General features: G+C 33.5%; 1 protein-coding gene across 4 annotated transcripts in view; it reads right to left on the bottom strand.

The window, feature by feature from the left end:
* The window catches only part of SYT1 (synaptotagmin 1), a 313952-nt gene that overhangs the window by 153178 nt on the left and 147604 nt on the right, over positions 1–13170 (bottom strand). The gene's annotated exons all lie outside the window — the stretch shown is intronic.

Raw genomic sequence — 13170 nt, forward strand, 5'->3', positions numbered from 1 at the left:
TCATTGCTAATTGTTTCTAAATTAAACATAATTAAAATAAAAAAGTATAATACTCTAGCTTTGGAATGTTACCCACATGGAACTTGCTGGGTTACTTGATCAACATAAAACAGCATTTTTCCAAACCTTTTCAATGAATTGATTTATTACATCAAATTTATATTCTGTGGAGTCCTTGATGCCGTCTGAGTTTATTTGTTTTCTTGCAGACATTTCATTACCAAACTAAGTAATATTATTATTTATATTCTGGAATCTTTAAATTATACAGTTCCTTTAATACAACATACTTTAAAATATTTTTATTGCTATTTTGTATTTTCTTTTTAAAGATTATCAATAATTCATACATGTATCATAATTATCTTTTACTATTCTGAGGTATGTTTGAGTTATACTTTAAGTACTATTAACAGTGAAAGTGTTGGGAAAAGCTTTTTTATGGTATAATATAATACACAACAAATTTAGAAAGCAGAGGAAAAGACTATTTGTCACACATATACCTGTAAATAGTCTCAAGCCTTTCCTTTTTGTATGGTTCCTGTTGGAAGTTGCTACTTCCAACAAATTTCTACAGCGGTAACTATTTTTCAATTTTTCATAGATGAAGGGTAGGTCTGAATAATGCCCTCACCTCTGCATGTCAGCAGTTTGGAGCCACAGATATTATAATTACCAGCCAAATTATCTTGTCTTACTGATTTTTTGTTGTGGACCATACGGTTCACATCATAGGGGATACTTTATTTATTATGCATATTGCATATGAAGTCCCAAGAATTATCAGTTGGTATTCACATACAATTCCTGCAATGTTTTATTACATTTTGTATGACTTAATAATTGATGACTAAGTATATGTATAATAAATGATTGAAACAATGATACTATACATAGTAAATACCAATGCAATCTGTGCCAGAAAAGCTGAGTGCGGGTATATTATATAAGAACTTCAATATGTAATGCATTGTAATGTAATGCTTATAATGGCTAAAAGACCCAAAAGGGAAAAAACAATTCAGATAATGATAGTAAGATGTTTACTACGTTTTTGGATAACCAATTGCTTAAAAATATTAACTTTGGATATTGTCAAGGCCAGATCAGAAATCAGAAAATCTAGGCAGTTCAAATGACTATAAAGATTTATTACAACCTTAAGCTCTCTACAAGAATCTGAATAACTCATGGTCAAAGCAAATTGGTGGTAGATAAGAGTCAAAGGAATTCAAGGTGGGCTGCACTAAAATATCTTCTGGGTGCGAAGGGACTCATGACTGATGATGGGACTGATCATCTCCTACAGATATTACATTCATGTTTATTTTTATGGTGACTGCATTACCACAATAAGGTCTAGAACACAGGAGTGCAGAATATAAGCCTAAAAAAATACTACAAGGAATCAATTGAGCAAATTATTCATCATGAAATTACATATGGACGAAAACTTTAACAAAGCCTGTTTCTATATAAACCAATTTCAAGTTAGATAATTGTTTATAATCTGCTTTTGTAAAAGACTGCAGTCCATAAATATATAATCAACATTTTCCATCATAATCAATGTTATCAAAATCAACTTTATTTCTTAAAAAATAATCTCGGTTAGAATAATCCCTAAGTATAAATATTAATATAAAAGAGGGGAAATTTAGTTTTTAGAAGCTGCTGTTAAAACAATGAATACAATTAAATATCTTCAAACAGGAAAAGCCCAGTCTGGATAGTCATCCTACTTAATTGCTACAAGACACTGAGATCTTTACTCCAATATTAGTAGAGATGTGTAATTTTCCCTTAAAGAATGTTTATCCAAACCTTTTATTAAATGCTATGTAGATGCAATTTCAAAGGCATCTACATAGATCAAAGGCATCTACAAAGATCCCATTAATGCGGATGTATTTTTGTTATATATTTTATATATAAAATGTTATCACAATATGAAGAAATATTGTACTGAACATGGAATAGCAGAAAATGTTATTCTTCAATGTTGGAAAGACAGATTTACAATCTTGGATCATTGAAATGTGTTTGCTTGTGGTTTATGAGCTGGTTCTCTATCAATGTAACAAAAATACTGATCAATATTATTTCTTTTATTAGGATTTAATGATGTGTTTAAAAAGTAGACTGACTGATTTGCTATATGTAATGTAAATCAATTACTTCTGATTTTGCAATTTGTTACCATTTTTTATCATTTCTTCTTTTTCTTCAGTCTCTGTATATTAAACACATATAATTCTTAAAAAAGCTAAAAAAAGGGAAAAAAATATTTAGATGACCTGAAGTTGCAATTTAAAACATAATCCAGCTATTAGTTTTATGATGTCTTTCTATATTGGATCGACTTTGTATCACCACAATAATGCTGAATAATGCTATAAATTGCTACTGTGAATAGCCTTTGTGTCACTTGTGGTTTGGTTTTAAGACAATGACATTTTTATTCCACATCTGTAAACTCACAGAACTTCTCCCTCATTACTAATCAATATTGTGCAGCAGGTGAACTCTCAATTTTTAATTAATTTCAGATCAAAATTCTTATACATTTTAAAATTGCACTAGCACAAATTATATGTAACTAAGAAGCTTTTTGTTTACTTAATCCAGGCAGTGAAAAATAAGTTATTTTATTCTTAGCACATTTATCTTCCAGTATGCTTCAGGATTCTTGTTGACATTTAAAGAACATATTTTTTTAAGCAAGGATGTTCAGACGAAGACTATTTATGAAAGCATAAATAACTTTCAAGGGTGCAGTTATGTAATTCTAATGGTTCCAATTTATTAGATGTTCCAAATGCTTTCTTTTTCCTATTACTGATACTGTACTGCTGTAATTATTTCTTTAATTCTGTAACTTCTTTGACAACTTGACATAAAAAAACCCATAACAACTTACAATAAAAATGGCTTGGAGAAAAATAATATTTTTGGTCCACAATTTTTATTCCTTTTTCAAAATGGTAAAGAATAAATTGTGTGTAATAAGTAGAAGTCATTTTATACACTGATATTTTCCTCCCCCCCCACTTTGGCTTCCTGATTCCACAAGATGTTTCAAAAAATCCAAAAGGGTTCACTCAAAATTGCTTTACGGGGTTCAAATGGAAGGGTGGGATTTGCCTGAAATGGGACAAATGAATCTTATACCATTTGCATTAAATTCCTTAATCTCTCTTCTTACAGGCTTAGAAGGTATAGCCACAATGGTTATTACACCACTTGGATTGCTTAGAGCAGCTTACCAAGGGTTACACAAGGGAAAGGAAAGATCTGCTGCACATGTTTTCTCTCTGTCGTGACAATATCAGACCTCTAGAAGAAAAAGTAAACTTAATAATTATTCATAGTCCAGTTATATGCAGACTTGTTGATCAGGTGTGAGCAATTCTGTTAAAGCTTAAAGCCTCATGTTAGTGTTTTCAGCCTGCTACAGTAGAATATGTGATCATCAGATTGGGTGGAGTTAAAATGTGTTATTTTGGAGGTGCAATTAAGAGGTACGTACAGTCCAGCTCTTATCCCCCTCCAAAAAAGAAAGGAAGTCTGATATTTTTGGATCATATCCAGGGATTCTCTGGATACGGTTATTTTGGGAGTAACATGGCTGGGGTTCAATGTAGATTTGATTCCCAGCTGCCCAAACTGTGGTTGAATAAGACCTCTGAATATGAGCACTCAATAAATAAGGTATGACTTGAGTTTTTCTGTTTCTGTTTTTAAATTATTGGGGTATTTTAATTTGTCTGGGCCAAATAATTTAATTTGATTTTATCGGGTTTTTAAATTTTGTGTATTTATGTATTTTATTGTTGGCTGTTCACCGCCCTGAGTCCTTCGGGAGTAGGGCGGTATACAAATCAAATAAACTAAACTAAACTAAACTAGTTGGCAATTGGAACAAGAGCAAAATCTGATAGCTTTTTTCATGAAACGGGGAGAAAAGATGACACTTGCTTTCTTCATCCAGATTTATTGTTCTCTATGGCTTCATGCTGGGTGCCTTTATTTCTAAAACCCACTGAAACTTTACTTGTGCATCCTGTATACCTACAGTCCTAAAAAGCTAATACAGCTTTTCCTTTTCAGCAGGTACACCCCCAGACATCGTAGAGTTTAGTTTAGGTTGTAATTTGACTGTGTTATCACTGAGATAAGGTTGCTGATTTATTCTTTGTTTTTTGGGGAGCTATTATTTAAAATATTTCACATGGATTCACTATTATTCACTGCTATGAGAATTATATTTAGGATGAAAAGCAAATTAGAACTATAAAAACAACAACATGTAAAAAAGAATCCGTGACGATGTTCAAATCTTGACTAAAAGTAGCATATATGGAGACCTTCGTGCTCTCAGAGTTTGATTGTTTGCTTGTAGAAGTTTCATTACCTGACTAGGTAATATTGACCACATTACCCAGTTAAAAAAATGAAGCTCAGAGAGCACCAAGGACTCCATCGTTCAACCCTGAATTATATATATCTATGTTCTCTAATATTGGAATAGCATATCTAGTTGTGTGGAAAATTATGTCTTCAAGTATAACATCAGGTAATATAAATAATACTTCAATCTGGCTATGGTAATGTCATTTGTCACTAGGTTATATTTTTGGTACAAGGACTAGCAATATAAATATTCTGACATTTCAGACATGGGCTTCCATCAAAGACTGTCAGCTGTTCTATGCATATGGATTTTGATCCAAACAGGCCACCATCAGTGCAGTGAATGAAAAGGGCAACTTTGTTAGCTCTACAGAACATATAAGAAACTTATTATGAATGTAGAAGTCATGATCTCATTTTGCTCACTTTGCAGCCTTATATATAATACGCTGTATCATCTATGAGCTGCTTATTTTTGGATATTTGTTTATTCTTAAATCTATTAAGATGCAGAATTGTCAGATTTTTAAAAAACAGCTGTGAAATGTTAAGGTTTATTTCAAACCTTATATTTGAAAAAGCTAAATAAAAAATAATGCTATAGTAGTATCCCCAGTGTAAAGTTTGGTCCACTCTGACTTGCATGAAGATTTTAAAAAGAATATCAGAATCATTTAAGCCAATGTTTCTCAAAAACCTTGGCAATTTTAAGATGTATGGGCTTGAACACCTAAAATTCCTACCTACTTAATTCTGGGGAATTAGTGGAGAATTCTGGAAGTTAAAGTCCTTAGGTTTGCCAAGAACACCGATTTAAGTCACTTGATGAAATAGAATAAGAGAGTTCGAAGGGACCTTGGAGGTCTTCTAATCCAACCCCCTGCCCAGGGGGGCGGTTTAATAGATACTGTATTCGACAGGTATTGGATTGGAATAAAGTTCAATGTTGTGCTGAAAGATAATTTCAGTGAAGGGTTTAGGGCTTAAGAAAAATTAAAACCATTTATATATATTTCATCATGAGATCAAATGAAAATAAAGTAAAAACAATTTATATATATTTCATCATGAGATCAAATGAAAATCTGTGATTATAATATTGTGGTTGATCCAGTATGTGGCTCAGATTAGGCAAAAAGTAAGATGGACCTTCTAGATCTATTGCAGGTAGGTGAGGTAGCATTTTGTGTTGTGTTATTCACAGTACAGTATTATTATCCTCCAAACTACAAATAAATAGCAGCAAATCACCAAGCGAAGTACTTCCATATTCATCTACTAGTCTCTCAGCTGTGAACATCATAGCAGCTTTGGTTTTTATTTTGTTTTTCTTTTTTGGGCAATGAGTCATGAATCATGATGTTTGTAGCTATTCGGGTTGTAAAGATAATCTTTGCAAAATTCTATCAAAATGCATACTGGGGACCATATCATGGGAAATAACCAGAAATATGCAATCTCATTACTCTTCTTATTGTCTTTGCTCAGTGTGGAAGAAAAGACTGCTGGTGAACAATTGGAGGTACCTGTGCTGCTTCCCTCCACTCCTATTTAAGCTGCAACCTTGAAACCAGTGGGAGAAGAGAAAATAGGTTGTGTGTAAAACAACAAAAGAAGAAATCCCAGAGAGGGAGAGGATATAAAGAGACCAGAGACTGTAAACGTAAAGCACTGTTCTATGTTAATAATAGTAGTTGTAATTGCAGTACTAATAATATACTTGTAAGAGAAATAGTACAATGTAGCATAGAAGTAAAAGTAATAGTACAGAGAGTGTAGTAGAATAGTAGTAGAATATAGTATACAGGACATTGTAAAATATCAATAATAATAGAAACAGTATAGTATAAGAGAGACTATAAAAAGAATTTGCATTAATATATTTCATTTGTACTTTGGATATTTTTTCAAATAAAAAAAACATGTCCCCAACTCTCATAGGAAGATATAAAAATCTAATTGCCTAGGGTCCAGTGCTTTTGATGGATATTTTGAGCTTCAATCAATCAAATTGGGTACACTTTAAAAAGAACCCGTGACACTCGGGAACTGATATTGTGAACTCTTTGAAGTTAAAGTAAAATGCAAAGGATGAACTGAAATCAATACCATCTCCATGGAGCTAGCCAGCACCAATATTCCATTAGGTGAAAATACATTAGATAGAAAATTGTTGCCAAAATGCTGGCACAATCACAAGAACAAATTGTAAAGGAACAGCTGGGTGGATGTTTTTTTTTTAAAATTCATAGGCTGTACAAAAAAAAATATCACGACAAATCAGAAAGGTCATAGCTGGCCATTTCTAGTGTCATTTATCTGAAATAAAAGATACAACTTCAATGCAGCTAAAAAACTAGAAACATTATTTCCTTTTATTTTCATGTGACATGTTAGAAAAACCGAAAGATACATAGATTAATGATCTTGCTGAAAAATCTTGAGAGGCACTCGATGTTATTATGGCAGACTATCTTACTTCATTGTGCTGCAGCTTAGTGAAAAGAAACCTTTCAGAACAAAAATAATTCAATGAAATGCAATTGCAATTCAGAAGAGGACACAAACACAATTGAAGACCAGCACAAAATTATGGTAGTGCACACAGAATCCTGGTAATTTAGAGATATATCTTTGTTTACTTATGATTTCAATACCATCCATTAAATAACTCAGCTAATTGCAAAGATGCAAATGAAAACAATTTTTTTTTTTTACAATTCAATCCTGGACATAAACTGTTTCAACTCCTACCCTCAAAACGATGCTATAGAGCAGTGGTCCCCAACCCCCGGTCCGCGGACCGGTGCCGGGCCGTGGAGTACCTGGCACCGGGCCACGCAGCGGCCGGGGGACATGAACGCTGCAGCGCAAAGGCTCCTGGGCCGTGCGCAATGGGCCGTGCGCAAAAGCTCCTGGGCCCTGCCCCCACCCCTGCGCGCGCTCAGCGGGCCGCGGCGATAAAAAGGTTGGGGACCACTGCTATAGAGCACTGCACACCAGAACAACTAGACACAAGAACAGTTTTTTCCTGAATGCCATCACTCTGCTAAACAAATAATTCCCTCCATATTTTCAAACTATTTACTAAGTCTGCACTACTATTAATCTTCTCATTGTTCCCACCACCAATCTCCTTCCACTTATGACTGTATGACTGTACCTTTGTTGCTTACAATTTGGATCCTTACAATTTATATTGATATTGTTTCTTGATTGCTTATTTGTACCCAATGACTATCATTAAGTGTTGTACCTTATGATTCTTGATGAACGTATCTTTCTTTTATGTACACTGAGAGCATATGCACCAAGACAAATGCCTTGTGTGTCCAATCACACTTGGCCAATAAAAATAAAAATTCTATTCTGTTCTGTTGTGTTCTATTCATGTCCACTTACATTAGAAACAAGTTTCATTAACATAGAAGCAAAAGCAGATCGTTTTGATTTGATGATTTGATTTGTTTGAGATAAAAACTTTCTTGGAAGTTTTCTGAAGTTTCTGAAGATTTTGGGTTTATTCCAAATTTTATAATCTGGATTTGCACATTTAATTAATTCCTTAAATCATGTATGATTATTAATAGTATATAACCCTTTTGGTTTAAAGCATGGGTGTCAAGCTCGATTACATTGAGGGCTGCATCAGTGTTGTGTTTGACTTTGGGGGACTGGGTGGGTGTGGCCAGGGTGGGTGTGGCCAGCTCAATGTCACCACAGGAACATCTGTGGTGGCCCGAGCACTCTGCAAGTGAAAACAAAGCTCAGTGGGCTGGTCCTTTGCTATTTCCAGTGCAGCCCCATGGGCCAGATCTAAGTACCCCATGGGCCAGATCCAGCCCGCGGGCCTCGAGTTTGATACTCCTGGTTTAAAGTTATGCCATACTATGTGATCAGTCTTTGTCCTTAAAAAATGCCTCAAGCGTCTTACTTGTCCTCTCAGAATATTAAAGGAATTACAATAGCGAATAGAGAAGTTGTTTCTGCTTTCAGATAGAATGCTATATTTCATAGATAAGCCAAAACCTTTAATTTCCTATTGCATTTTATTAATATGTGAGCTTGATACCCTGTCTTGTTCAGTCCATAAATTGAAGAAAGTCACACTTAATGCCATTCTTAGATATATAAAGTTTGAGACTTTTCTGACTTTATCTTTCCACAAAGATTCTTGGGTAGCTTTTTCCAAATTGAATTTATGCCTGATTTTGACATAAATGAAAGAATATAGAGACAAATTATATTGGGGTAAATTATATGTCCTTCAATCAAATTTAACTCATCTCATATGTTCTATATTTATATACTTTCACACATTTCATTCTATTTATGGTTTATTAAGTGACTTTGTTGGGAAGGAATCCCTTAAGATTATATAAAGACTTAATTTTTATATAAGCATACTGCTTCAGTTGCAATGTGTTGCTTTGATAGAAAACCATTTTCTTTGATAGAAAATGCTTAGAGGTTAATATATCTGCCTAATATGCAAGCAAACCCAGGTTCGAATCCCAGAAGCTGAGAGCTAGCTAGCTGATGAGAGCTAAATAGCTTGAAATAGATCTATACTAGTCTCCCTTTATTTCTTTGTCAGTAAATATAAATTTAACATAAAAAAAATAGTTTGTCGTGAAAGCGGCTACCTGAGGGCTCCTGGATTGGAGCTGAAAGGTGAAAAGGAAACAGTATACTCCTTCCCATATTTGGGTAGACCAGGTTGCTTCGATATAGAAATTTAACAAAGGCTGGATATAATCCAAAGGCAGTTGGCAATGCCGTTTTGAAATTGAAACATATACCTGCATGAACTTTACTGTTACTGCTATACTTTGCATTGAAATCCACTGGATTTCTAACACAAAGTTAGAACAAACATTGCTAATAATATTCTGTAAGAGAAACCCTAACTCTAATCCATCAGAAACCCTAAATTTATGACAAAAGAAAACAACTTTGAAGCAATAATGTATTATTTTTGTTATTAAGTTAATTTTAAAGATCTTTCTCTTTTTTGTTCTCCTATTTATTCTCTCTTTTGGTCAATTACATATTATTTGGTAACTATTAAATCAGCAATTTCCTTCACCCCCCCCCCTTTTTATTAGTCTGATGCTACAAAAATGTTTAGAAAAAAACTCCTTTTAAACAATTTGCTTCATGTTTTTGTTATATGCGACATAAGCAGTGAGCTTAGGGTGATTCTGCTGTAGTCCTAGATGTATAGATACCAGCTTCTTGAAAAATGAAAAGCCTACATCATGGCAATTTTTGGCAATAGAAGGACAATAATGAATATGTTGTCATATATTAATTGTTAATAACTTGTTCAAAATCCCTTAGAGGCTTTCCTTAGTAAGCATCAAACACTACTTATTTAAAATGTATGATAGCAGATAGTACCAAAGCAGTAGATTTTTAAAAAAGTTACTGGTAGGTGAACAGTAAATACAAGAATATAGAATGGCAATATTGTAAATTATCTGAGATACAAGCATTGCATGTAAAATCAATATAATATAGTAGAGGGTTTGTATTAATAAGATTTATATTCAAGACACCACCCACCAGAAAAGAATAGCAAGAACTGAGGTCCAGTGAAAGATGGAGGGAGAGAGAGAGAGAGAGAGGGAGGGAGAGAGGGATCCTCCCTTAGGCATGGAAGTTCTCCCCCTCTGTATGTATACATGTAGGCATTCAAAATAGCAACCTCTAGCACTATATTTATAAGAATGCTCTTGCACCCAAGAGATATTCTTAGAAAGCAAGAATGATGGATGGGTGCAACCTAGTAGGTGTTAAAATATGGGTCCCCTTTGCTGAGAGAAAGAGGCAAGTGGAATTAGAAGGAATATCAAAAAGCAATCTGATGTTTGGCACTTGAACTCTATATTTTAGCAGCTGCTATTTCCATGACAGCCATTTTCATAAGATAACCTAAAACAAATTGCAAAATTACAAAACGCCCAAAAGATTGAGAAACCCTGGTTTGGTTAATATATATGCTTATATGCGTACTTACAAACAGATCAAATACTTACGACATAGAACTTTCTAAAACAAAATACTCTATGCAACAGGAAAGTTCAACAGGAAAGTTTATATATATAAAACTTGTTATTGTTATAGCAAGAAAGCACTGATCATATTATTTGGGACTGTGCTTGGTCTTCTTAGCACCATGTGTAGAATATATACATACTGTATGGCAGATCTTAGTTGAGAGTAGAGATTCAATTTTCTCAAAAAAACTAAGTCATAGTAGGTGATGCGTAATGGAAAACTTCAAAGCCTGCTCCACTTTATAATCCTTTTGATGGCAGGTTATATCCTGTATATTCCATTTCTTGGCCTTTTCCACTAATGACATCTGCATTAAAAGAGAAATTGTATTTCTCCAGGCTTTGTCACCTTTTTCTAACTGCTCTTCAGGAAGCTGTTCTTGCAATGCATTATTTCAAAAAATTCTATCTTCCGATGGCTAATTATCAATAACTCACAGTGAATTTTTAGGAAGATAATATAAAGTCAGCTTTATAAAGGGTTCACGAAAGCATTGGTAAGGACATTTCTGCTCTGTCTGATCTGAATCTGTACAGAAGCCTCAGTGTGAGAGGGTGAAAGTAGTATTTTTAGAAATAAAAATTTGATTTATTTATCCAGATTCAGGAAGCAATTATGTTGGTCATAAGAAAATTAAAAAATCACTGATGTTTCTAGGTCAGGCTGCATGTCAGAAAATGGCATGGAAATTTGAGAAAAATCTGGAATCCTTCATATATTTATAGCAATAAAGCAAAGAAATGAGAAAAAATTGGGGAAAAAAGATAAGCATAAAACCATCAAATTGGTCAAATTAAATTTTTTAAGGGTATTCATTTTTCCATTCCCATTTTCCTAAAGTTGTTTGGTTCCCAACATTGCAGTTGGTGGTGGAAGGTGGAACTGCAGGATTTACAGCTGGACTTCTGTGGCCTTTGGTTTTCCCTGTTGCATTTGGCTGCTCTAGGCTTCCCAGGCTCTAGTAGTCAGTGCGGAGGTTTCCAGATAGTCTTACTTGAATGGATATCCAGATTTTAGTTGTATGTTTTGGGGTAAGGTGGGGAGTGGTACAGTGATGAAATCCCTGCAAACAAATGACCAAGCTCAGAGAGCATAAAGAACTCCACAGTTCAACTCTGAACTGCATATATTCTATTCTGTTGGTAAGTGCCTTCAGAGACTTGGCCTCCCTGAGACTGCCAAGTGTTTGGGCAGAAACAACACAGGATGGCTGAGTTCCCAGTGGGATGGGGTGGGCTGTTATATATTTGTATGAGGTGGGTAGGGAAATGTAATAATATCTGTGAATGACCTTAAAGGATGAAAGAAAGAAATGCTGCCTAGGAAATAGTCAGATAAGAGGGAGGGAATCACAGTGGCTTAATGTCAGATGAACAAAGTTGATCAGGCAATTAAAAATGGCAGTGGTCTTATACCTTCAGATGTGTAAGTTTCTATGAATGTAGCATTGATTATCATCCTGTCTCTAATCTTCCTTCTTTGGAAGGTTGATGAGAAGTTGGTTGGTCTGCAGTTAATGAGAATCTTGGAAGAAACAGGTAAACAAGATTCATTTCATTCAGGTTTCATTTAGCCCAGAGATAATTAAACTTGGTTACTGTCCTGGACCTTGCATTGGGGCATTGGGATGGTAGTTGATCAAATCCATCATAGTTTTTATTTTTTATTATTTTATTCCTATGTATTCTATTTTTATACTGTTATTTTTATTGTATAGTATGCAGAGTATACCAGAGTTAGCAAGAATCAGATGGTGCCTAAATTAATCAAATTAAATTGAATGTTTGTTGCTTCATTTTGTAACTCTAATATGTATACATTTTTCTATGCATTTCTCTTAAGATTCACAATTTTGCAAATATGTTTCTTACCATATGTATATTTTTGTAAGCAATTCTCCCGGTAGGTGTTTTTAAGTGTAGACTTTTGTGAATAATAATTTAGAAAAATAAGAATACGTTGATAGGTGGTTATTTTATGATAGTGTAAATTTAGGAAATATATAAAGCCTCTCATGCTTGAGAATGAATACATTACATAAGAATGGGAATTTTAGCAATTCTTCTAACTCTGTTAATAGAGTAAGCAGACTACAAGTACAGAACATAAAATATAGAACTTACAATAAAGACTGATTTGTAGTTTGAAAATTCCAAGTTTCCATTTATTTATTTATTTATTTATTTATTTATTTATTATTTATTTATTTATTTATTTATTTATTTATTTATTTATTTATTTATTTATTTATTTATTTATTTATTTTTCATATTCGTATACCGCCCTACTCCCGAAGGACTCAGGGCGGTGAACAGCCAAAAATAAAATACAAAGACATACAAAAGTTAAAAACTATTAAAAAACAGATTAAATAATTTAGGCTCAAAGATTAAAAAATTTTGTGTTAGACTTGAAAGATGGTTATCTCAGAGACAATATTTCAGATTACAGTAAAAGTATTTTACTAGCTAGGAAGCAAAATTTGATTTTATATACAGCTGTGGGTTGTGAAAGTATATAACAATGTGAAAATATATAACAGTCACTTAACAAATTTAATTAGTAATAAGGACTTATCAATATGGCAGGAGAGGGATAATATCAAAACTTTAAAGAATGATGAAAAGAATGAATTTAGGTTTATTTTGTTTGAGAATCTATAAATCATTTGATAAAGTACAGTAATTTCTT

This window comes from Pantherophis guttatus, chromosome 7 (genome assembly GCF_059756535.1).
Source record: "Pantherophis guttatus breed Tessera chromosome 7, ASM5975653v1, whole genome shotgun sequence".
NCBI lineage: Eukaryota > Metazoa > Chordata > Lepidosauria > Squamata > Colubridae > Pantherophis > Pantherophis guttatus.